This window comes from Suricata suricatta, chromosome 3 (assembly GCF_006229205.1).
Source record: "Suricata suricatta isolate VVHF042 chromosome 3, meerkat_22Aug2017_6uvM2_HiC, whole genome shotgun sequence".
NCBI classification, from domain to species: Eukaryota; Metazoa; Chordata; class Mammalia; order Carnivora; family Herpestidae; genus Suricata; species Suricata suricatta.
In genome coordinates this window covers 29,675,888-29,703,593 of record NC_043702.1, presented here as the reverse complement: position 1 = coordinate 29,703,593, position 27,706 = coordinate 29,675,888, and the positions used below count along the sequence as shown (strand labels likewise).

At 37.0% G+C, this 27,706-nt stretch overlaps 1 protein-coding gene across 1 annotated transcript in view; it reads left to right on the top strand.

Moving 5' to 3' along the window:
* PARD3B (par-3 family cell polarity regulator beta) overlaps positions 1-27,706 on the top strand; it is a 1,000,837-nt gene that overhangs the window by 350,172 nt on the left and 622,959 nt on the right. The gene's annotated exons all lie outside the window — the stretch shown is intronic.

The following is a 27,706-nucleotide window of genomic DNA, read 5'->3' as shown; positions in this document are numbered from 1 at the left end:
CTACCATGCATGTACTTTTATTTTATACAACCCCATATTGGCTAAAACCATCATAATGTGCTAAAAGAGATCCATCTTTCTGAAACCAGTAATGTTGTTTGTATCAATAATTTCTTGATGCTGTGAATCTCACAAACCAAGGATACTGGAACTTTGCAGATGTCTAATTGGTTCACAAATTTTCTGTTCTTTAATTTCCTGAAACATTTCATCATTTTCTTATTTATCTGAAATAAAATGAGGGACTAATATAATTCACCCTCTCTTCCTCTTTCTCCTCTACCTTTTCATTAAAAATAAGGCATACATTGCTGTGGCCTTTTATATGTAAATCTTATCTTGCCTCTCACCTTATTGAGTTTTGTAGAAGCTAAAACTTTAAAGACCTTTGGCAAATAGAGCTGTATTTTCAGTCTCTATAGAGCCTTCTTTAAAATTAGGTGACTAACCTCTACTCAATGCTGAGATTCTTCATTATGCTGTCAATGTATAACTACCAGTCTACTATTTGTAATTTCTCTGTGCTAAAGTATCCCATTTGCTATTGAATGCTACTTAAAAGAACATCATTGATCTATACCACATATAAGAGTTTTGAAATCTTGCCATCAGAGGACTAGAGGGTCTTACAGTAAAAGAGGGTCTGATTGTTTTCTTCTTTTCTTTTGCAAACAGTTGCTTTATAGTTCTCTTTGAATTTAGTATTACCCTTGGTTACACATCTTTTTTTTTTTTTTAAGTTTGCATTATTTTCTTCTGTTAAACTACTACTGCATTCTTCACGGTCCAGAATGGTTTTACCATTTAAAATAATTCAGCTTTACCATTACTCAACCAGTTAAGAATAAAATAGCTTACAGTAATTATTAAGCATGCTAATTGAAATATTTTTCCTTACCATTATTAATTGTTAGCATGATGGGACCTGGCCACAGACCTTAATTTGGCTGGCTTTCTTTTTTAACCTAACCTATAAGTATAACAACCCTGGTATTTACTACTACACTTAGAGGTTATTTCTTTTTTTTGTTTTTCTAATGTTTATTTTTGAGATAGAGACAGAGCATGAGCAGGGGAAAGGGTGGAGAGGGAGACACAGAATCTGAAGCAGGCTCCAGGCTCTGAGCTGTCAGCACAGAGCCCGAGGTGGGACTCGGACTCATGAACCATGAGATCATGACCTGAGCCTAAGTCAGACACTTAACTGATTGAGCTACCCAGGTACCCTGGGGGTTATTTCTTTTCATTTGCAGTCTCTTCCAAGAAATTTTATCAAGTTCCTTTGGAAATTTTGTGTAATTTTCATTCTGTGGGTAACCCTTACTTCTATATTTTAATGCATCTCTTGATGAAAGGTAAATTTTCTATTATTAGGTTATAATTATCTATAAATTATAGTTTTAGCAATTTCTTTAAATTCTATTCATTTATCAGAAATTCCACAATGTCCCTGAAAAAAAATTTTTTAATTCAGATTGTGGTGTTAATTGGAGTATTCTTTATTTTTACTTTTTTTTAAAACCTATTTTTAGTTTTATCTGTTTTTACTTTATAAAAGTACATTGATCCAGTTGATGATCTTTTGATTTGATGTTTTACTGCATTTTCTTCAACTTGTTCAGAATTGATGTGGGTTCTATGCATTGACCATGCTACTAATCTTCTTTTAAGATAAAAAAAAAACCATATATGTAGATTGTGAGTCTATTACTGAGTCACTGTTGTCCTGAACGAGCCTGTTGACTGTTACTTAAAGATGGAGAGACAGTGTAATGAAGTGAAAAGAGCCTAGGCTTTGGAGTCAGAGAAACTTTGGGTTGAATCCTGGCTTCTCTATATTCCTGGGAAAAATTACTTCAACTCTGATTCTAGGTGGTTATGGAATTAGCAGAGATAACATATAGAAATCCCTGATACACAGCAGTAGTTAAATGTTCCTCTTTCCTCCCTCGAGTTGAACTAAGTGAAAGAGAAGATTAATATTATAAAGAAGCAACTGGAAGAGTAGTGATGTTCTCAGCAGTGGTAATCAAACAGTGCTGGCTGATGGATGTGTTTGGTGGCCCACAGGCCTGGCATGTGGGAGAGGAGGGGCAGGGGAGGGGAGGCAGAGTAGGGCTTCAACCTTTTTCTTTGGTTTCCACGGATGTAGCTCCTACTTTGCTTCAAATCTGTTTAATTAATTATGGTTCAGGCTAAGATTTCCGTTGAAAGAAAAATGGCTTTGCTATTTAAAAACCAAGATATTTGGGTATCCAAATCTAAATACACTCTGGAACACTAAAAGTAATTGTTTTTAAAACGTTGTGCAGGATACATTAATACTTAAAAAGAAAAAGAAGGAGTTGTTTATCCCCTGGAATGCTTTCAGAAGGTGCACCTTTCAGCCTGCAAGAGGCAGGAGTCTCCATTATCTGCTGTGGGTGAGGACTGAGCACGTGGTGGGTACAGTGGGAAAATGCCAGGAGGCATGGTGAATGAAATTGGAGCAGGGGTGTTACATTTAGAGTTTATTGGGCAGCTGCTCCCCATCTAGGGTGTTCAAGGTAGATGAACTCAGCTCACAGTTTGGGTGACTAGGGGGCAAAAAAGATTCTCAAGGACCAGTGGTAGCCATTAAGCAGTTGTTAACACCTTAAAATGTTCCTGGAAATGAAAAGCTGCTAAGTCACTAGGAGCAGAAACCAAAGAGGATAGCATGGGAAAGGCTTATAAGTTAATATGAGAAAGCGAACATGGAGATGCCTTTTAGAAGAAGATGGGAGGCAAAGAGAACAAAGCTATAGACGGCAGTCGTGGCCATTTCTGTAATTTCGATTAAGGCGATTTTGCTAAATGTTGGTATCTCTACAGCATTTGATTATAGTTTGTGATTCGTACACTGCCACCTTTTATTCCTCACCTGGGCTGTGTAACTGGTTAAATGTTTTTTCTTTGGCTAATCTGAGAGGAGACTATGTATTATGTGGACGTCACAGTAACCGTTTGGTCAGAGAGGTAGGATGAACCCTGTTCCTGCCTTCTGATTCTGGTGTAGGCATCCTTGTCAGCATGCAGCTCATTTACACTCAGACTTTTCATGCTTTGATGCACCACAATAACTCTGTCATCTCATAAAAAAGTGAAAATTACAGCTGGAGTGCCAAAGCTCTTTTCTCTTTTTTTGTTTTTTCCTTTCATCAGCACACATGTATGTGAGCATGCGTGTGTGTCTAAATGAATAAATATTAGGAAGATAATTCTCCCATGCCAGTTGTCTACATGGACCTTCCATGAACTACACATGGTGTTTGGACTCTTCCTGTTAATTATTTCTTCTCCTCATTGTGACATCCGGGATCTAGTGTGAGTGCGCCCTCTTATATTGCTAACTTAGCAATGATTTTTCTATTTGATAATCATAGCCTAAAAGATATATTAGCTGCCTAACTAATATTTTTAAAGGAGCGAGTTCAAAATCTGTTGTCTGATTCAACCTCTTCCAGCTGTGGAGGAGGCTTTCTTTGTGATGTGGCCACCGAGTGGTGGTTTTCCCAAGCTTGCTTTTAGGTTCTCCATTTTACACTTACTATTTATTCTGCACGATTTTCTAAACTGTTTGAATTCAGGTGCTCAGGATGATCTCCTGGAGACTACATGCTATTTACAGATAATGAATATTCTCTGGAAATTCCAGCCGTTTTCTAGAGAGCTAGGCATATTGGAAAAAAACGAGGCAAAGATGATAATTTCTTTTGAAAAGTAAAAAGCATTTGAGTCTTTTTTAGCAAATAGGAAAACATCTGTGGAAGACTGTGACTAGATCTATGATAGATGCTCTGAATCCACACGGCCATGCTTCTTGATCTTGGCATTAGAAGCTTAAACTGTAGTATATCTTCTACTTTTTTCTTTGAAGGTAAATTACATTATGTAATAAACTCCCTCTGGAGGAGAATTCCCCAGGCAGCTAATTTCTCTAGAGAACCCTGCTGGTAATGTAGAAAAATTTATTCTTTTCAGAGAATTTTTTTTTTCTGTAGAGAAATTTTGGGCTCAGGCAGAGGCTTATTTTTATGGGATTCAGAGTTCAATCAGTGTATTGTCATAAAATTTTGTCTTTTTATTGAGATGGTAAGACTATCTTGACTTAGATTATTTTCCAGACTTCTTTCTATAAAGTTTTTAAAAAAAGTTTTCTTCTCTGTTTCTTATACCCATTGGATTCACTGCAAATTATATTGTTACTAGCCTGTCTATCATGATAATTTAAAGCATTTTCTAAGCCCCTTGGTGCTATCCTATACTAAATGAGTTAAACAGATACAATTTCATCCTTTTTGAGCTTTTAATGCAACAGAATAATGATACCAAAGGAAATAGTAAGGACATTCAGAAATATGAACACATGTTACGACTTCTTAACCAATATATCGTAAAAAATTTTTAACTAAAAGCAAATTTAAATATACTTACATATAATTATCATATATTGAAGGTGAAATTGAATCTTAAATGAGTCACCTATGTTCATACAAAACGCAAGTCTAAGAAATTGAACTGAAATACCAGATCTCTTCCTTGACCATTTTTCTTGTGCTTCAGACTTCCAGGATAATCAAATGTTAGCAATATCTTTAAGCTGTTCTACCAAGTAAGAATACCTTTTGTTTTTTAAATATGCTATTTGGAGTCACACAGCGGAGGAAATCATTACCATTCTTTTTCATACAAAAATAATTACTTTAGCATTTGCATACTTCTTTTACAGAGAATAAAAGACTGGGAGATACAAAAGGATACAGGATACTGACTTAAGTACCAGAAGGTCAAGAGGTGAAAGACCAGAGCCTCGGCTCTGTTGGTCTAGATGCCATCCTTCAATCACCGAATTCTCTGTTAACCAGATGAGTTAGCACCACCTAAAAGAATAATTGATGCTGTCAAGCATCAGAAAAGATTGTCGAGCTAGCATAGTGGTTCCTTTTTTCTGCAGGTGTATGAGATTGTTGACCAGAGAGTTTCCATAAAGATAGTATATTTGACTTGGGTAAAATATATTAACAAACAACTCTCATGAGACCTCATGGCCTAGATAAGAGCGTGAAACTGGGTGAAGAAACAGTTGAGTGGATTTATACCGTCACTTGTGTTCTTCAGCACAATTGATTTCTGGTTTTTTGGTAACTGATTACAGGCAAACAGTAATTTATTACCAGGAGTTTACATATGTCAAGGGACTGCAGTGTTCAGGTGCTATGCCAATAGAAACCATACATACAATCACACCTTCAAACAAGGACGCTGTCATATACTTATGTCAAGTGTAAATTGGTACAAATATTTAGGAATGTAAATTGTCTGCATCTATTAAAACTGAAAATGCACATACTTTTCCACCTAGAAATAACATGGCTTAGTAGTCCATTTTACAGAAATAAAAGAAGAAAATTATAGTTATATATATAAGAACACTTATTGCAGCATTGTTAATAATGGTTAAAGAAACCTAAATGCCCATTTATACCACTCATATTAGGATGGTTGGAAGCACATGCCACATGTAATACATGCTATTCATTCCCCAACCCCACACACAAAAAAAATAAAAATAAAAAAGAGCGAGAGAAGCCTAAGAGTGCTACTCTTAGCACATGTCTATCATAAATGTAGAGTGCGGTGCTGATGGTTACAGATTATGGGGCCAGGTTACTTGGATTCAATGAGAGGTTTTTTACTTAACTCTGAAACTAAGGGTATGGCACTTAAGTTGTGTATGTTTTAGTGTCCTTACCCCTGTGTTCGAGTTCTCCAGAGAAACAGAACCACGAAGATACTGTGTAAGTGGCTGTGAGTGTGTGTGTGTGTGTGTGTGTGTGTGTGTGTGTGTGTGTGTATAAAGAGATTTGTTGTAAAGAAACAGCTCATGCAGCTATGGAGTCTGACAAATCCGAAGATCTACAGGATGAGTAGTTGGCAAGTTGGAGATCCAGAAGAGCCAATTGTCTACTTCTAGTTTGAGTCCAGTGGCCTGCGAACCAGTAGCTCATGGTTCAGTTGGAATGCAGAGGCAGGAAAAAAGCTGATGTCCTAGTTCCAAGGCAGAAGAATTCTCTTTTACTTGTGGAGGGTCAACTTTTCTGTTCTATGTAATCGTTCCACTGATTGGATGAGGCCCAGCCACACACATTAGGTCATTTCTGATTGAAAATTTTTAATTTTCTTTTTCATATTTTCAATCTTGCTAATATTTAATTACTTCCTCTTCATGTTAACCTCCACCTCCCTTAGCTAGAAAGTACAAAATCAATTTATCTTCAGCATTTAGGGAGATCAGTCTGCTTTATTCCATCTGATACTCATGTAAAGGTTGATCTCATCCCAAATCTTCATGACAGAAACAGAATAACATCTGATCAAATAGCTGAGCAGATGTATGTGGCTCAGTCAAGGTGACACTTAAAATTAACCTACACACCCGCAAAACGAAGGTCATGTGAGGGCTTCCATGAAGGCTTACGTAATTGATTGTTAACAGTGGTTATTTTGAAAGTTTGCAAGTTGGTGGTGGTGAAAGGAGTTCAGAGAGTTTGGAAGCGACTTAGACTTAGTTTATATCATTTTTCAAAGTGTTGTGAATATGTGTGATTATATTTTTGGAATCAAAATGCGTTGCATAAAATTCCAGTGCATGTGTCTGCTATAATTCAGCATTTCCTTTGTTGGTAGACATTTAGATTTTTTTAAAACTATTTTTTTTCATACGAGAGAAAGGAAAGCATCCCAAATAGAAGGAACAGCATAAAAAAGTATACAGGTAGGAATGATCACAATCCATCTCATAAGTGAAATAATGCAAACGGGAATGGATAGGACATTATAAGCTAGTTAGGTGTTGAAAGGAAAGTACTGAATTAAGAAGGCATTCCAAGCAAAATGTTCTTGGAATGAAAGCATGGACAATAGAGGATTGGGTGAAGAAACTATGTAAGAGTGACCTGGAATGAAGAGAAAGAAAGTGTGGAATAGATGAAGAGGTTGTAAAGAGAAGCAAGGTTTCCAAGGACTTGAAGGTTTTGTGAAAGAGGCTGAGAATTTTGATTCTTTTCTTGAGGATAGTACATCACTGAGCTATGGCCTTAAAGAAATTGACCTCAGTGAACTTCATTTTTTTTTTTATGAGCAGAACTTCTTTTCGTACTAAGGAAGGGAAGTTGGGGAAGCAGAAATTTGAGAAGAAGGAACTTGGAGTGCCCATGGTAAAAGATAAATTGATTCTGTACTTTCTAGGTAAGGGAAGTGGAGGTTAAAATGAAGATAAAGTCATTAAATAGTATCAAAATTGAATGAAAATATGACAAAGAAAATTAAAAATTTTGAATCAGAAATGACCCTAAGATATGTAGCAGCTGAGGGCTTGCCTACACCTATGAATAAGATCAGTTTAAGAACAGGATTCAAGTGATCTATAAAAGGGGTACCAAACTAGTAACTTAAGAGTAAGCAAAGATGATGATTTTAATAACATTACAATGTTGTCCGTCAGTTATCACTTCATTTTTTAGCATTTTGTTAGCATTTTTGTTTTCTTTGTGTGTCTGTGAAGATTTGAAACGTCATGCACAAAGACCTGCCTACCAGTGCCTGAATAAATGAAGGAACAAATGAGCAAGTACACAGATGAAGAAGCCAATATGTAGGAGATTGTTGTTTCCCGGTGTGCTGGGGTAGGACATGGAGTAAATGCTCAGGAGATTCCAGGTTATGAAGGAAGCGTAAATACATTTACTGTGTACTTACTGAGGGGTCCAGCCCAATCCTAAGTACATAGTAAAGTATAGAAAGTAGTTTCTATATTATTATTATTGTTTTTAATGTTTATTTATTTTTGAGAGAGAGAAACAGAGTGTATACAGAGGAGGGGCCGAGAGAGAGAGAGAGGAAGACACGGAATCCGAATCACATACTGTGAGATCATGACCTGAGCTGAAGTCGGATGCTTAACTGACTGAGCCACCCAGGCCCCTGTGTTATTTTGAAAGACAAGAGCTCATCAGTACATCTTCAATGCTTAAGAAAAGTTTTCTCTCATAAATTTCCAGTGATATCTCCATTTCATAAAGGTGAATAATGTTATCAGAAATTTGCTTCTGGGCTCAGAAACCTTTATTTCTGTCTGTAACAGTACCTTTCAATGTGCATTAAATGTGAATTTCACCCTTTGGTACGTGGACCACAAAATATGTGTGGCTATTTGTCAATGTCAACCGAAAGTTACAGTTAACAAGATATCTGCCCTTAGCAACAATTTACTTGAAGGTTCTAGAGAAATAAAACACATATTTAAACAAACTAACATATTATAAAATACAATAAATACAATACAATACATATACAATAAAATATTTGCATGAATTTGTTGGGTTAAAATATCAAAATTTAAAAACCAGTTTGGGTTCAGAAAAGACCATTTGAGAAATGTTCTCAGTCTTCTAGACTCCAGTATTCATTTGGGTTATTCATTTAGCTTTGTTTGTGGATGGCGTACATGAAGCATTTTGGCTTAAATGTTTTAGAAACATTATATGACAACTTCAAAACAAGTTCAGTAGGTTACCTGTAACTTAAAAAATGCATGACTATTTGGAAGTGATGCTTATTCTTGATTTGTATACTTTGTTGTAAAATTATTGTAACCTTGTAGTCACATATTTTTATACCTTTAGATATTACCTAATTGCTTGAAAGGAATAATCAAATGTTTAACAGTTGACCTTAAACTTGCATTGGTTATCACATTGTATTAATTGGAGATCATCTGTATCTGTGTCATGCTTTCCTGGTGATCTTATGTGTGTAAAGAAGATATTTTTTAGGATAAACATAAACTTTAGTAATAATTTTATCATATTTTAAAACTGCAAAATATACAGGTTTCAAATGCATTTCAGGCATTAGGTTTGTTTGAAAAAGATACAAAAGGAAACTATTATGAATTGATCTTGATCTTGTCTTATGCCCAAAGTGTGTTTGCCTTTTGTTATTGAATGTAGGCAAGTCTGTCAAATTACCTGGCGGCGCGGGGGGCGGGTAGTTAAAAGCTTAAGTGGAAATAGCTAACTCTAAAACTGTTTGAAAAACCAAGAGGGATAAGCAAGGAACATTTGAGTTTTTTCTTTGTTTATCTCTGTTATTATAGATCTATTTTTATTTCAGCTCTTGTTTGTTCCTTTCTCCCACATTTATCAGAATTCTTCCATGCTCATCTGGCTAATCTGAATACTAACCATAACAAATAGATGTTTGGAAGCATTAAAGTGATGACTTTCAAAGGGGCTATTATCATTTATCACAGAAATGAATTCAGCCCACTGATGGTAATTTAGCCTACAGGTAGAATGAGCATCATATGTTTATAAAATGAATTTTTCAAATGTTTGATTTTCTCAAAATAATGTTTCCTAAGTATGCAATATTGCATTTAATACTATGTTCACGAGAGATACTTTATCTTATAAATCCCCAAATTCTCTCCTTAACCGTCACAGAAGGATTGAAGGATTGGTTCCAAAAAATATCCAGTGGACAAAATTTCATAATTTTTATAGAAATGTTTTATTGCATCCCTTATTTTTGTGTGTTCTCTGCATTATAGTTTAGTTACAATCCTGGGCTCCAAAATCAGACTTTACGGAATTGACTCCAGCCCCACCATTGAAAAGCTGTGTAATAACTGCTTTAGTTTTCTCCTCTGATGACAATACTAACCTTATTTGATTATGAGATATGAGATTATGGGATAAAGCAAAAGTGCTTAGAACCAGAGTTCTCATGGTGCCTGGACTGTGAGTTGAGGTACCCAGGGGGCACGACAGAAAATTCACAGGGCCACTGCACAGTATTTTAAACTTCTGTGAAGCACCACATGGACTATTAGCCTGTGTTATTTTGGTTTCAAAATTAGATCATACTTTATTCCTTTTGGTGGTATCCTCTCTCTGTGAGTGGGGGTTTGTCAGTTGCTGTGATAAAAAGCAAGTACTGTGTGGATATCACTGTGGACCAGGAAATGAGGGTGTTGGTGGACATTTCAAGTTGTTCAGACACACCCAATAGACATACCCACATATCCCACTAGTTTGTAATTGTGCTTACTTAAGAATTAAATAAATAAATAAGTTTTTGTTCAATTTGTGCATATTATTTTCTCAAATGGCTACTTTTTTAAAAGACATAAATAGTTAAATTCTTTGGACTTAACTAGTTAATGAGTAGAACTGTAAGGCATTCCATTTGGCCTAAAGACGCCATAAAAAATAACTGAGGTACTAAAGATTCTATGAAAGTTTGGAAATCTTTGGCTTAGTTGGTAGTGACAAAAAGTCAGAAACTATTTTTTTAAGTTTAACTGAAATTCCTCCTGGCATCATTTAAACTCTTTTCTTCTTCTTTCTTTTTTAAAAGTTTATTTATTTATTTTGAGAGAGAGGGAGAGGGAAGACAGAGAGGGAATCCCAAGCAGGCTTGCCTGTCAGCATGGAGTCCGAAGCGAGGTCCAAACGGGCAGCCTCTACACAGGGCTCGAACCCACAAACCGTGAGATCATGACCTGAGCCAAAACCCAAGTGTCCCGTCATTTAACAACTGATCCACCCAGATGCCCCTGAACTCTTTTCTTCTTGCACAGTGACTGTTGATGGCAGGGAGGAAGAGAAAAGGAATGGAGGAGGGAAGGAAAAGAAATAAGTAAATCTGCTGATGGACACTGGGACTTCTGACTAGGGGTGTGCAACTGAGAGTGACCTTCAGTGAGGAATATTAGATGAGGGGCTGCCTCCTGTAGAAAGAGAGGGAGTAGTATATTGTGAAGGATCGCTCCAGAGCAGGAAAAAAAACCTGTGGGCGCCCCAACTCCGCCTTCAAAGCAGGGTATGTGTTATGGTGGTACTGAAGTTAAGAGCAGGTGCAGAAAGGAGGGGTCTGACGGTGGGGCAAGGTGGGAGCCTCCAGCAGGACTGTGGCGGGGCCAGTGTGTGGTATCTTGGGGCAGAGGGACCACGAGTACCCCCTGAGAGAGGTTCCCGTTCTTCTGGTCCCAGGCAGCCCAGCTGCTGGTGGCCCCAGCTCCCAGCTCAGGTCTGCACTGAAAGCGGAGAGGAGGCTGCTGTCGGACCCTCTCTTCCCCCCCCAACTCCCCTCACCTGCTCAGGACGCCGGGATGGATTAGATGGGTGGAGGTACTGAGAAAATTGTTCAGCTGTTAATCCATACCCTTACTGTGCCTCCGGGTGGATGGCCTGGGGAAATGCTTGTCACATCTGGAAAACATTTCCTTAATGGAAATCGAGAACATGGTTTTAACTAATTCCTTTTAAATATCCCTCTATGAACATATATGCTTTCGCCTCCCTTCTTTCAGCCATTTTTTTCTCCAAGTTAAATTATATTACTTTCTTTTCATTTTATCAAAGGGCCCATTCCACACTTAATAAACGATCTAATTAATAAAACTTAATTTTAATTTTAGAAAAGTCCCCTCCTGGAGAAGCCTTCCCCCAAAATGAAGCTGTATTTCATTTTAAGTTTATGAATAAGTTCCATTGTTCCTTTGGTAATAATTGTAATGCTGAAAGTTGTTATACATCCTTTAAAGAAAATTTGGAATTAAGGATATTTTAATAGTCATTATTTTGCCGTATGATTTCAGTTCTAAATATGCAAAATATGTAGTAAGTATATATAACATTTTTAGGGTTACATGTTGAAAAAGATGCAACTAAAGTTTAGTTAAATAAATTAAAAGTCTACTCTCTGCATGAAAATGCTGCAAGTAAATGTAAGATATTTTAGAGCATTTAACTTTGAAGGCGATACATGCGTTTATAGTTTGAAACAGGGATAACTGTGCTAAAGCTTCCGCAAAACTCCATCTTCCGAGATTTTTGGCAAGTTTTAACTAATACTCAAGATACTCTAATCACTAGGATTTTCTGTGGTTTCCTTGTCACTGATACATATTAATGACATCAGACAAATAAAGTACCTTCTGTAATTGCTTGTCTCAAAGCATTGTAAAAATCAAATATGAGATAATTAAAAATTCATTTGCGGTTTGTGGCTGTGAATTTGACTGCTGGAAGGTTGAGTGGCGGGTCCGTAAGTGTTCTTGATAGGCTTGCAGGGTCAGTTCCAAGTCCCTCCTATCTTATAGAGGGCTTCAGGGAAAGGGGGCAGGATGCTTTAAAGCACAGTGTGGTAGCCCTGCACACAGGCACAAATGACTTTCGAAAATAACTGTTAAAATAACAATGGAAGGTAGAGAGAGTCTGTTTTCTAAGACAAAACAATTTGGGTCATGAGTACATATCTGTTCACTTGTCACTATTCATGCAAAATGCTTCCATTCAGATATAAGAATAATTTATGGATTTGTGAAACCGTACACACTATTTCTGTTTCATTGCTTCACTGACTGTGCCCCTTTCATTAAAATATATGTAACATACATATGGTCATTTTCAACTATACAGGTTACTTTAAGGTTCAGTTTCCTATTAATTCCTAATCATTGTAGTACTGCCTGTTGTATTCATAAAATAAGGAGATTCTCTGAAGATGGGTAATATTTCATATTAGTTAACCCACAAAGTGGGTAAAGTGATTGTTAAGAATAGTCCAATATTTATGGTAGCATATTGAATTTAAAATGTTCTGGGGATTTATTAAAATTTACATTAGTTTTCCATCAGTGCAATTGCATTTTAAGTGATAAATAATCTAGAAGAGTTCATTTGTAAGAAGGGCTAAATTAGAAGACATTTTCAATGCCTAAAGATGTAGATATTTTTAATAATAAAAAAAGATTCTGTGTGAGGAGACTGTAATTAGAGCCAATTTATCCATTTACTCATGAAGTTCTCCTAATGAGGAAACATATCACATATTCTTAATTATTTTGTAGTCATTTTGACCATTTACATAAATAATCCTTTTCAGTTCTGGGTAGGATTCATGATACTAAGTCCATCTTCTTTTTTGAACTTCTAGCTTTTAAAGTAAATTTAAATTCATTCCTTCATTTGACAAATACTTACTGGGTGCCAGCAAAGGCTTCAGGCATTTTTCTCTGTATAAGGGGTACGTAATGAACAAAATGGATAAAAATCTCTGTTCTCTCGATTTTAGCATTTGAGTTAGGGGAGCCCTATGTGAAGATAAGGAAGGAAGGAAATACCTAACGTATCATAAGGTGTTTTGGTGAAATATAGAATAGGGAGGGAAGGTGGAGACAGCCAGAGGAGGACAATTTAAAAACGGTCCTCGGAGAAGTTGTCACTGACAAGATGATATTTGAAGACTGAGCGGTAATGAGGGCTTGAGGGATGGTAGCTCATATAGGGCCTTGTATGGCGTTCTAAGAAGTTTGGGCTTTTAGCCTGTGGTCTGAGAAACCAGTAAAGGGTGTTTTAGCCAGGGACTGACATGATCTCACTGCATTTGGGGGAACAGAGGTTGTACAGGATGGAAGGGAAGAGCCAGTCAGCAAGCCTTTGCAGTAAAGTCTCCAAAGTGAAGACATAGGGGCACCTGGGTGGCTCAGTCGGTTAAGCCTCCGACTTCGGCTCAGGTCAGATCTCGCATTTGTGGGTTCAAGCCCCGCGTTGGGCTCTGTGCTGACAGCTAGCTCAGAGCCTGGAGCCTGCTTCCGGTTCTGTGTCTCCTCTCTCTGCCCCTCCCCCTCTCAGGTTCTGTCTCTGTCTGTATCAAAAATAAATAAAACATTAAAAAAAATTTCAAAGTGAAGACATAATGGTGGCTTTGAATCTGGATATTTGGGACTCATTGACCTATCGAATGTGGAAAGCGAGAGCAAGAAAAGTTAAGGATGGCACCAAAGCTTTTGTCCTGAGCAGATGAAAAGATGAGACAGTCAACTGAGTGAGGAAGGCTGTGGGATGAATCCTATCAGAAGTCTAAAGTTGGGAGCAGAGACCAGCATGTACATTGGAGAGTTCTACTACTTAATAATCTAGGGCTAGAATACGAACATTTGACAATTTTTGCTTCTAATTTGGGTCAGAAAGGTTTTAACCAACAGTGTAGACAATTAAAGATGTTTTTCTTTTATTCAGGGCATTTCATTTGTTGTTCATATAAAAGCTAATTGTCTTACATTCTGAAAGGCTATGATGGATGACAGGGTTTGTGGATATTGGCCAAGAGGAGGTACTATTTTTTTCCTTTAGTAGTGAACTCTGGTAACAGTAATACTAAAAGTGATTGCATTTTCATTATTTTAATCCAATTAAAATTACAAATTGCAGTTTGCAATAGTGAAAGCTTTTTGGGGGGATTAGATTACAAGAGCTAACATTATTGGGTAGAGTCATTAAAATAAAGTTTACAAAATTAGAAAAAGCTTGTAGCTCTCCATGTGTAGCCTGATACATTTTATTAGGGTTTGATGGACATCCTGACATCAGGAGAGAGTTTTTTTGGAATCAAGTTATGATAGAAGAGATAAATGGTTCTTTAAATGGGTGGAAGAAAATGGGAAAATGGGAAACCTTTGAGTTTATCTTTGAGAACATTCTTAATGTCAGATGAAAGCTGTCAGATCTTAAACATTACAAACAGGCCACTTGTTTTTAAAGCATCATAATGCTTGATATTGTTCTCTCCTAAGGGGAAAATTTCTTTGTGGGAGAGGCTTTGAAAGTTCACATGGCAAATACTCTTTTACTTTTTCGCTGACATGTAAAATTTACCAAAGCTGTGGAAAACTACTGTAGTTTTTAAATAGCTGACATGTCATTTGTCCTTTCTGCAGGATTTTGTGATTTTCCTGTTTTACCTGGCTTAGTTGTTTGTGTCAATCTGAATAAATCTAGCCCTTGGTCCTGTCCGACTCAGCACCACCTTGTTCACAGTAATTCCATGCCTCTGGTGACTTCTTTCTTGCTTTCTGATCCTTGAGAACCACCATCTTTGGTCCCACTGTACCTGTTCTTCATTGAAGCTCGTATTCATTACTTCTCCAATCCTCTGAAACAACATTTTTATCATGGAAAACTCAACTATGAAGAAAAGTGGAAAGAGTTACACGCTTAAGACCCATATCATCTACACCGCCTAGATTTTGCAATGAACATTTTACTGTATTTGCTTTATCTCAGATCTACTCTTCTCTGTCCCTCTAACCATTCTTCAGTCTGTCTTGTTTTTGATGCATTTCCAGGTAATGGTAGACATCAGTGTACTACACTCCAACACTTTAGCATTTATGTCATTAACTAGAGTTCAGTATTGTTTACAGATTACATATGATGCGACACACAAATCCTGAGATTGTCATTTGATAAGTTTTGACAGATACATACACCTATGTAATGCAAAGCTTTATGGGGACATAGAACATTACTGTCACCTTGGAGAGCCATTTTTCCCAGTTAGTCTCCACTTCCAACCCCCTAAGAGTAAGCCCTGTTTAGTAGTTTGCTAACATGGTTTGTTCTGTTTAGGACATTATGCAAATAGAATTATATAATATGTAATCTTTTGTGGGAGGCTTTTTTTCCCTTTAACTCAGCATAATGCTTTTGAATTAGCTCCTTGTTGATTATATTGCAGTTAGCTCCTTTCCAATGGTGAGTAATATTCCATTGTATCAGTATTCCACAGGTTATTTATATAGTCTCCTGTTAATGGGCCCCTGGAATATTTACAGTTTTGAGTTGTTCTTAATGAAATGGACATGACCTTATTCTCTTTGAAATACAATTTATCTTTCATCTAATAAATAATCCTCTGTCCCCCAAAGTTTTATAATTTAGTGTTATTTAAGGCAATCCATATGTTATAGCTTATTTGAATTTCTAAAAACACTTTGCATATGACAAAAGGCTTTTCTTGGAGACTTGAACTGTTTGAGGGTTGGTCTTAGGACTCAAAAATCTCCTTAGCTGCCTCTTCCTGGCTTATTTTCTAAAGGTCTTCCATTTAGATAAGCACACTGGATTTTTGTTCCTTAGCTCTCATCAATTCCCATAGTCATGTTAATTTAGGACAATTAAAGAGATTTCTCTTATTGCATATGTGATTGTGAGAAATCCCTTTTTGGAAGTGAGTTTGAAGAATAATTAGAGGGTCCTGAGTGATTATGTATCTAATACTCCTTTCACTTTTGGAGCATGGCAAAAGAAAAAAAAAAAAAAAAAAAGCTTATGTTTCATCCAGAGACTGTGAACCATCAGAATACGCTGCTCTCCACTGGATTGACACATTTTTAAAGCAATTTTGAATGAGAGCTTAATATTACAATGGCAATCACTTCACTTAGAGTGAAACTGTAATACCTGTCTCTAACCACTTGATATCGGAAGGCTCTGTTTGATTTTTGTACTTTCCTTTCTCAGAGTTGAGGAGCAAATCACAGAGCCCATTTTGGTGTGTCCATTTGTTTAAATACCCTTTCAGACTAGCACAAAGCTTAGCATACAGTAAAGGTCTTCTGCCCTGCAATTCGATAGCTCTAAATTTGAGCCTGGGAAAGAGGACTTATGTAGAAAGTGATACAATCTATCCTCTGATGAAAAATTTTTTTCAAAGACCATTGTGATTCCTACCAAAGAATTATTGTATTTGATTAAAAGTGAGGTCCAGAATCTAGTGTTTGCATTTTCTCTCTCTTGCTTGTGTTTTCAACTAATATTGTAGAGCCTTTTTATTTACTCAACCAGATTGACAAGATTATAAATGAGAGCTGTGTGTGGAAGCCTCTAATTTTTCATAAGTAAATGAATTAATTTATCATCGCTGTTGTGTTTTATTGCTGTCTCCATGCCAGACTGCCCTGCTCCTTTATTCCCCCTTTTGCCTTCTAAACATTGGATCCATGTCATCGTGTTTGACAGGTTTCTGATTCCCCTGTCAGATGCAATTTGGTGCTAATCACATTTCCTTTGCACAATGTCAATGATACAAGCCATGCATAATATTCCTATATGTCCACTCACTCACTCCCAGTGCAGCTGGAATATCTTGGGCATTAATCTGATAGAATGCCACATTGAAATGCAAAAATGATGCTTAAGCCCAAAGATAATGTGGTCAGGCAGATGTGCAGTAGATAAGTGAGGCTAAACTGGTAATCTTTCCTAAGGTTTGATGAATTTTATTTCATTTTAGAATATCTCTTTACAAACCCAAGACTGTGTAATCAGTGCTGGTTCATTAGGCCTTCAGCATTTTTAATAGAATTCATTCATTGTCCATGTATGAAGGAATGAGGATTATTTTTCCCATTAAAATAGGTTATATGTAGTTATTTTTAATGTTGAAGAGCACTGTTGATCATGCACTTTATTGAACGTATGAAAATAGCTAACAATCTAGAAAAATATATTTACAGAATAACATGTCAGTTTCTAGCCTCGGGGAGGTCCCAAACAACAGACCTTCCAATAGATCATTTTAGACAAACACAAGCAGTGTGATGGGAGGATTTGGGCAGATTTGGGAAGGAGGTGATTCTTGTTTACTTTTTGAAGTCTAGTGAGACATTTTGAGAAGGGGAAGAGCAAGCACTTGAATAAAAAACAACATGAGCAAAATCATAGATGTGGGAAAGCATTGTTCATGTAACCAAATAGTTGTCTATTGTTGTGGTCATTTAGACTAGAAAAGCAATCAGGAGCATATAGGGAAAGGCCTTGGTTTTGTATACAGGATGGAATCATTTCTCTCTCTCTGTCTCTCTCTCTTTCTCTCTCTTTTTTTAAGTGTAAGTCTGCATCACAATTCAAGTTTTTAGAAATAAAAAATTGGTCCTGAGGAAGGAGGTTTAGAGAAAGAACCAATGGGTCGTCTAATAGGGGACGCTTGAAATAGGCCCAACAAGTGCCCAAACTAGGACAGTGACAGTAGCAGTAGAAAAGGTGCCGCACATGTAAAAGGCATTAGTGACTAATGTATAGTTATGCAGCTGGGTGGGACATGGTGGGATGGAGGTGGCAAGGGAAAAGAGGGAAGAAGGAACAAAAATATTTCCTGGTTGTTTTTGGTGAAACCGGGTGCTATGGGTAAAATGTCCTTTCCTGGTGTTTGACATGTGAGAACAGCACCTCTTCGTCATTAACTTGAAATCAAAACTGTCAGATTTTATTTTTTTATATTTTAAGGAAGGTGACTTTAGGGCACTAGGAGACTCTAAATCGGCCTCTGCAGATCCAGTGATTTAAATGTAACCAGTTTGTGGGGATTTTATAGCTAAAATTATATCTGTGTATATAACTAACTAATCTGTAAATTGTAATAAATATATTTGCAATTAAAAAAATAGAAACAGGGTGCTATGAATCGTGATGTCATTTTGAGGGAAGACCAACCTATGTGTGGGTAGGGTGTGATTGTGAATTCAGTTTGGGTTCTTCTGAATTTGAGGTTCCCATGGGATATCTAAGTAGCGGTGAGCAGTGTGGTCAGGAGGTGGAACTACTTGGAGGTCATTTTCATGTATACAGTGAACTGCTGAAGTCCTGGGAGCGGTTACAGTCACCTTGGGTGAGGGTATGTAAGCAAAACGAGAAGCTGTTGAGTTCTGCAATCTTGGGGTTAAGGGCATATTTATTTCAGGGAAAAGAAATATGCCAGTGTGAACTGAGAAAAGACTGAAATAAGCAGTTACCAGGAAAGAGAAGTATTGTGGACGTGAGGGTGGTGTAGAGTGTGGCCAATGTTGTCCAATACCATAGAATAGTTAAGAGAAGGACCACAGACGTACTTTTGAATGGATAAAGTAGGAAGACTCTTTCTACACAGAGAATATTTATTGTTTATTAAGAACCAAGGCAGTTTCAGTGGAGTTGTGGGACTAGAAAATGCAACATGTTTGGTTGAAGAGAGAATGAAGGGATAGAATTGAAGACAGCTCATGTTGATAGCTTATAAAAAATGGTAATAAAGGGGAAGGAGGGAAGCATGTTAGGATTGTAGTTTGAAGGGCAGAGGAATATATAAAATGATACTTTTTAAAATTTTCTTTTAATTTTATTTTAGAGAGAGAGTGCATGCAAGCAGGGAGAAGGGCAGAGGGAGAGAGAAAGAGAGAGATTGAGAGAAGCCCAAGCAGGGCTTCAGTGAGGGGCTCCGTCCCACAACCCTGGGATCATGATCTGCGCCGTCGCCAAAAGGGAGATGCTCAACCCACTGAGCCACCCAGGCTCCCCATAAAATGAAATAAAAAAAAATATGAGCACCTTCTCAGGGGAGGAGAGGTTGATAGAAGGGAATGAAAGTTGGTTCTTTGCATGCAAAACTATTTTAAATATTATAATGCGTCGTGTCCCAGCAAAGTTCAGCCTATCTGGCAAAATCGTTTTCTTTAGTGTTTCATTTCTTTTGTTGGATTTTCTTGGGTCATATGAGCAACCTTGACTGAGTTAATTGAAGTTTCACAACTGCATACTAGATCGGAGCTATAAAACTATGGGAAATACTGTAGCTATGATTTGGAGACTTTCAGTATATTTCTAGATCTCAAAGCTGTCACCTAAAAGGTGGCCTGGGTCCTTTGGCCGCCTTGTAGATGTTTTATTTCTCAGTGCTTTTGTGTGTGACTTGGGCTTTGAACATTAAAAATCTGGCTTATATTTTATAATTTATTTTTTATAAAAGTTATTCAGCCTATCATTAATTACATCAAGTGCTAAAAATATATCGATAGCATCTGAATGATTGGTTATCTAGCACCAATCTCTTATAACAAGAAAATTATTCTTGTTAAATATTATTTGCTTATAACAAGCAAAACTTATATTAAGCAAAAAGTTCAATTCACTGAAAATATATTCAAAGAATTAAAGTTTTTAATTACTTTGCTTTTATTAGAAATATAACAATTTTGAATTTTTTAAGAAATTTGATTATATTGCTATTATGTATTTATGTAGATTAGCTTCATATGAAGTTTGAAAATTACAATTTATATAAGTAAAAAAGTTTCATTAAAATTTCTCAGCAAATAAAGTCATAAAGCTAAGTTATATGTTAATAGCTGTTTAAAAATTTATTTAGTCATTCTTAACTCTGTACTGAATAAAAATTGTAGGCCTTATACTTACTCTTTTTATGTATAAAACATATGTATAGTGCATGACTAGATATACAGTATATTAAAATTTCATATGGGGTAGCAATTAGGAAAACAGTGTTTTAAAAGGCTCCTTAGGGAGATAGTGGAAAAAAAGGTTAAGAAGTATCGGGAGAGAGGAATCTTAACATTTGCTCAGTTTCTGTTCTATTTCAATTGAATAATGATTTATCTGTGAGATTTACTAAGCAATGTGATAACGCTGATATTGACTTACAAAAACCATCTACTCCTTTTGAGATACAGTACCTATAGAGGATATACATTTAATGATAACATTTTATACCCATCGGTGATTTTGTTGATCAGAAAATGATAGCCACAGTTTCAGAGACTGAAATATCTAAAATTGGAAGTCTAATTTTAATCATCTGAATTGAATTTCATTATAGTCCAGAATTCTTAGGGCCTAAAGATACATTATCAGTGTGTTGTTTGCCTTGGCGATGCAGCAATTGATGAATGATATTGCAGGAAAAAGCTTATTAAATTCATGACTCTGTGAAAGCCAGAACAGAAAGGACTAAAGCCATTGTTAGCGAAGGAGAACCCTGAGCACTCAGATCCCACGAGTCTTGTGTCGAAGCAGTTAAAGAATGGAAAATGTGTGATTTGACTATGCAACCAAAATAGCAATCCTATTGAACATAAGTCTGCAGGGAATTTTCAAAGGGGAGAGAGAGTACTCAGGGACAACCTGAAAGAAAAACATGTCAGCTTTCTTTGGAGGAAGATGGTTCCTGTTTCAAGCTGTTAGAAGTTTTAAGAGAGCAGAATCTTCCCATGCAATCAGTGATGGAAGATTTCTACCTAGTGCTTGTAGTGGCTTGTGGCTTGTTTTGGTCTGAGTCATTGTAAAATTTCAAACTGGCATTCTCAAATAAGTGGGTATTAATTTTACACATCATTTTTTTCTTTCTAAAATTTTCACATTTCAAAAGTTAAAAGCTTATACATTCCCAGCAGTTTTATGTGTTAAAAATCTATCAAGGTATCATTTAGTAGTTAAAGTTATCTGTGAATAGTTTATTGCAACATCTAGCTCCCTCGTAAGTACCTTCTGTAAATCTTTGTGAAAACAGCTCTTCAGCAGCATCATTCTTCCCTGTGTATGGAATTTTGTCACAGAAACATTGAGGACTTAAAAAAATCATTTCAGCTTTTGGGGAGCTTGAAATTTAATAGAAAAACTAAAACACACACATCTAACACATTCATAAACTAAAATAAGTGAAAATGCAATGCAAATAACACATATAAGTGTCAAATTGGATTCACAGTAATGAAATGATCAGTCCATGGGGTTAATAAAAGGCAACTTCCCAGAAACTGAATGCTGAGCAGGGTTTCAGTGAGGGGAACCGTGTAAATTGGAGTGGAAGAAGGAAGAAATTCTGTCATTTTGTAAAAAGAAGTAAATAAAAGATAAAGGTACAGGAAATCCAACAACTCCTGCAGATACAGGGATGGAAATCCGTTTTCCCTGAGTAGAAAGAAAATCTTGGGAAGAAATGAGAATGGCACACTGTACTTACTATATGTAAACTGTGGCAGCCAGAGATCTGAGACCAAAGGGGGAATTTTATCTCTTCTTTGGACAGTGGAGATTTGAAGGAAAAACAAAAAAAAATTGATTATTTTATGAGTACACTGCTTAACTTTGTAGTTGGAATTGGGGCAGCCCCCCCCCCCCACCTATTTGATGTTTAGTGTTCATGTGTTTTCACATAGTAATTGTAAGACAGCTCCTTGAGTCCAAGCAACAAAAGTCACCTCTTACTTCAAATAAGAGGAAATATGTTTGGAAAACATTAGAGCTCATAAAATCAAAGGGAGGCTCAGTGGGGTGCCTGGGTGGCTCAGTGGGGTTAAACATCTGACTTTGGCTCAGGTCACGATCTCACGGTTTGTGAGTTCAAGCCCTGTGTCGGGCTCTCTGCTGTCAAGGTAGAGTCTGGAGCCTGCATTGGATTCTGTGTGTGTCTCTCTCTTTGCCCCTTCCCAACTCATGGTTTGTCTTTCTTCTGCTCTCAAAAATAAATAAACATTAAAAAAAATTAAAAAAAGGGAGGCTCAGAATTGAGAACTGATGAATGGGCATGAATCAAGGCAAGATGAGCAAATGGGAGTTAAAGTTGCTTTTTAGGAGTAATCTGGTCAGGATGCAATTCACTGCAACAAGGAAACTCCAGTCTTCCCTCGTTCTCCTGTCTCTTGAGTGAGACTTAACGTTCCAGGAGCATAGTGTTGGCTGAGCTTAGGTCTCAGGGCAATATCTAGACCTTTTTGTCTTTGGTAGTGAGTTCCAGGCACCTGGATTTTTCATCCAAGCAAGACAGCACTTAAAATAAGTGCTTTAGAGAAAGTCCAGGGCCTGTTAGGAATGGGGAATAGGTGTGGATTGGCCAAGTATTGAGAAATGTCCACTCCATTGTCTTTGGAACCTGAGTGGAGAAATAGGAACAGTTTATCCTCATGTCTTTGACATGAAAGCAGCCACTTATCCATTTATTCAATCTCTTACTATATTTATCAAGCAGCTTTTTTCCCTAAAGAAGTTCCTGGATGAAATTGTTCTCCACGGGAAATGGCACACCCTTTACCACTAAGAATAGTATCTAAGTATTACTAATTAAGTCCCAGTTCCAATTATGTTAATGAAACTGCTTAGGGACTAAACAGCTAGGGGTCCGCATACAGGTTAATACCACGTAGCGCTCCTATGGAAGCTCTTGACAGCATGTGCTCTATCTTGGAAGTATTTTGTGATTTCTCTCTGAGGCAAGCCTGATCTTCATAATCGGTTTTCAAATTTCTTCAGTTAATAATCACTCTTTTAGACCATTGAACTCCTGACTTCCAATGTAGTATCTCAGAAGCCAAGGGTAGACCTTAACAAATTCTTAAGAGTCAATTGTGTAGCATAATTTTCAGACACATTTCCCATTACATGACTACAGTTATATTAAATATTACTTTTTTAGATGTTAAAGTTCCTAAACTGACATGTAAATGTAAGCGATAAAAGATCTATACCTCTCACCCGAAAGCCAAGCTAACATTGAAATGGTTTCTGTCCTGAAAAGGGATTAATTCCAGTAGAACATTTGGGATTCTTTTGTTGAGGTTAATAGTGTAATGCAGTCAGAATTATTTTTAGTGATCCAGAGAAAGTTCAGAAAAGGGACTTAAAGGGGTTTGAGTTTTCACCACTATTTTAGCAGAAAGTCCACAGCTCTTTTTTAGGACTGAAAAATAGCATGTTGTTGGCAAGACTGGAAAAAAAAAAAGGAATAATTACAGAAGATGCATCAAGACTAATAATATAATTGTATGTGTATTTGTAGAATTACTACTCAAGCTATTTTGTATTATAATCTTAAAAATTGGGGGTGCCTGGGTAACTCAGTTGGTTAAGCGTCTGACTTTGGCTCACATCATGATCTCACAGTCTGTGGATTCGAGCCTCATGTCAGGCTCTGTGCTGACAGCTCAGAGCCTGGAGTCTGCTTCAGATTCTGCATCTCCCTCACTCTCTGCCCCTCCCCTGCTCATGCTCTGTATCTCAAAAATAAAATAAAGACATAAAAAACTTTTTTTAAAAAATCATACATGAATTGTTTGAATTGATACAGAAATGCATTCTAGCTGGGAGTAGTTACAAGCACAAGATATTCTAAGATGGAGTCTTGGTAACATGTCACACGTCTTGTTCTGTAGCTCATTGCTTCCCCTCAAGAAGGTCTGAGAAACCAGTGGAAACTAGGTAGCTAAAGCATTAAGAGAAATAAAGATATCTTTGTATATGTATGCATGTGTATATATACATATATATATTTTTATTTTTTTGAATAGTTTATTGTCAAATTGGTTTCCATACAACACCCAGTGCTCTTCCCCACAAGTGCCCTCCTCCATCACCATCACCTCTTTTCCCCCCTCCCCCTTCCCCTTCAACCCTCAGTTCATTTTCAGCATTCAATAGTCTCTCAAGTTTTGCATCCCTCTCTCTCCCCAACTCTGTTTCCCTCTTCCCCTCCCCCTGGTCCTCCATTAGGTTTCTCCTGTTCTCCTGTTAGACCTATGAGTGCAAACATATGGTATCTGTCCTTCTCTGCCTGACTTATTTTGCTTAGCATGACACTCTCAAGGTCCATCCACTTTCCTACAAATGGCCGTATTTCATTCTTTCTCATTGCCATGTAGTACTCCATTGTGTATATATACCACCTATATACATATATTTTTTAAAGCATATATCTTAAAGTAAAAACATGTATCATTTATCTGTTGTTATAGTAATGCTGTGTAATAAATTTCTGTAAAACTCAGTGACTTAAAACAGTAAGCAGTTGTTCATTGCCCATGAATGGTCATTCCTGGTTCAGTGCCCATTTACTGGACATTCCCAGTTTTGCCTGGTATTAGTCACATATCTTTAGGTACTGTGTTGGGTTGGAAGCTGGAATCTAGGCTGTGCTCTTTCACATGTTTGGGAATTGGGTGCTCTAAGATGACCTTGATGAGAAAAGGCTCTTTTTTTTTTCCAGAATGTTTTACCCTACAGCAGCCTACCCCTTGTTCTGAGTTGTGGCCGAGCTCCAAAGGAGCAAGCAGAAAGGTTCAAGACCTCAACGGCCTAGACTCAGAATAGCACACTTATCAATTCTGCCAAATTCTGTTAGGCAAAATAAGTCACAAGGACCCCCTGGATTCAGAGAGTGGGGAAATAGACGCCACCTCTGATGAAAAGAGTGTCAAAGTGACATTGCAAAGGAAGTGGTCAAAGAAGGAGAAGAACTGGGGACATTAAAAGAAATAAATTTGCTACAAGGTTGTGTGTGTGTGTGTGTGTGTGTGTGTGTGTGTGTGTAACCATATAATCAAATGTGTGTCTAAAATTCTGAAAGTTTCACAGTATGGAGTTTATGAAAAGTAGTGTTCTAAATCATTTGTAGGGCAATAGATTGCTTCCAGATTTATCCAAGGTATGTTGGGCAGTGTCATCATCTGAGTGCTATAGTTGGATAAAGATCTCTACCCAAAGAGGAAGAACAGAGAACTTTGCCTAATCTTTCTGCGAGCTTTGGGGCAGATCAGTTTACTCTTTGCCTCTGCTTCTTTCTTACTTCTTTCTGAGAACCTGCCTTTAATTTTGGTTGGAGTGGAATGGCTGAAGTTACAGCTGAGTAACAACTGGAACAGGTCAGAGTAGCCTTGCCCTCCACTCACACGATGGGACTTTATGATAATGTTCCACCTCGGAACTGAGAATGGACATGAGAGGTCTCTGTCCTGGCTTCCCTTTTCACAGTGGAGACACTTGATTTTTGTTTGAATATCTTCAGTAGACCCCAGTTTACTAAGCCCCCATCTTCCTGGTTAATGGATTTTTCGTGCAAGAGGTTTTCTTAAGCCTAGTGCTTTTTTGCGATCCTGAACTTAACCGAAAATGTTTCCCATAAGATTACATGGACTTCTTTTCGGTATGCTTTCAAAAAGAATTTGTTAATAAAGTATCACCATATGTACCATAGGTAGATATACTTTGTTCTGGAGGTAGCTACACTAACATTTCTGGAATTTAGCAGCATAAAGGCCTTTCATCGAAAGAGTCAAATAATCTGCAATTGGACACCGTAATACTTAATTGTCCTTGAATGACAAGGATCCCTGGAAATCTAAGCTTCAAATTTGCCAATCTTAATGACTTGCAGAGTGGATCAAGATAGCTTATATCTTGTCATTCACATGAAGAAAATATCTCATTATTACTATCTTCTACTTTCCTAAATGTTGTTGATGTTAATAATGCATTAGAAATAACTGATGGAAAACTTTTATTATTTTTATTTATTTTTTTAATATTTATTTTTGAGAGAGTGTGTAAGCAGGGGAGGTGCAGAGAGAGAGAAGGACAGAGTCTCTGAAGCAGGCTCTGCAGTGACAGGAGAGAGCCTGATGTGGGGCTGGAACTCACGAATCATGAGATCATGGCCTGAGCCCAACCAACTGGGCCACCCAGGCACCCTAGGAAAACTGTTTTAAGCACTACAATGAAACATATTTTCTTTCGTGCTTAAATTTTTATACAGAATTTTACTTCCCAGCAAGAGAGAGCCTAGGCAGCAGTTTTTGAAGACCAGATAAATGTGAATCAAATTTTAAAAAATCCCTTTGATCTTCTAGATTATCAAAAGATCAGTTAAAGAAGGAACTTATATAAATAAGAGTTAGTTCTTCCCTAGGACATGGGCATTTAGGAGAAAGTTCTTTTCCCTAGAATGCTGGCAAAACAGAAAATGAAAACAAATGTTGTGTCTCAACTCATAAGACATAATTATTTTTCTCTTCACTATTTTGACTATTCCAGACAATATAATTCTTCCCAAATCCAACTCTATCCCTACTCCCATTACAGTTAGCAGGATGACATTAACTTTTAATTTGCTGAGAATATTGAGGCTACCCAGGCTTAGCTCCCTTAATCCTCCTCTCCCTAGACATGAAAATCTCACTATGTTTACACTTGCTTCTGTTTACAGTGTCTGACAAAGAAGTGGTCTTCCTCTTTGCCAAGCCCAACCTTTTAATTTATGTTTTTAATAATAATCCTTCATCTTCTTGGATCTCCAGGACTTTTGTTCAATTACATTTTCCCAATGTTTCCTAAGGAAACGTAAACCATTACATTTTTCTAAAGAGTTAGAAAAACTTTTTTTAATATTAATTCCTCTCGGTATGGTCTGTTCTCCTTTTACTTACAAACATGCTCATTTTCCCCCTTGTTCTTAAAGAGAACAAACATCCTTTTAAATTTGATGTTGTTCTCCTTTTTGTTTCCTAACTAAAGTTCTGGGTTATTTTGTACTTTTCAGTTCTCCATTACATCACATGCTCTTCTTCATTCAGTGCTTCCATTTCTCTGGCTGCCCCCTCACCACTTTAGGGGAACTTCGGGCTTAAAAAGGTCAGCCACTTTGCAGTCCTCACATCAGATGGTTTCTGTTTTAGGCCACCGTAGTCCTCAACTCATTTGCTGTGTTCTCTTTCTGAAGCTTTACCTTCCACGTGCTTCTGAGTTCAAGAACTACCCAGTACTCCCGATTGCTTATTCAGACAGTTCTTTCACTACTGGCTGTCTCCAGTTGCCTTTTTTCCTTCTCCTAGATCAATAGCTTGTCTTACTTCCTTTGCATTCCATGTTGTTTGAAAAACAAGTTTAACATGGGTATATTTTGCCTCCTCAACTAAATTGTAAAGGTTTACAAAGGCCACAGATGACATCTTTTAAGTTTTTGTCTTAGTTTGACAGACAAGAAAGCAGAGTTCTCTAGGCTCATGTCATGATCTTTGGGAAGGGTTTCATTTATTGGATGATGGAAAGAATGGCTTAGCTTAAATGTAGAACCAAAGCAGAAAATAGGTCTTCAAAGAAATTTATGAAACCAAATTAAGAATTTTGAAGTGTTAGCTCTCTGGAGTCAAACTGCCTTACTTCAGAGCCCTCCTACAGCATATTAGCTTGATGATGTCCATCAAGTTCATTTACCTTGTTTGTAAAATAGAGCTAACTAG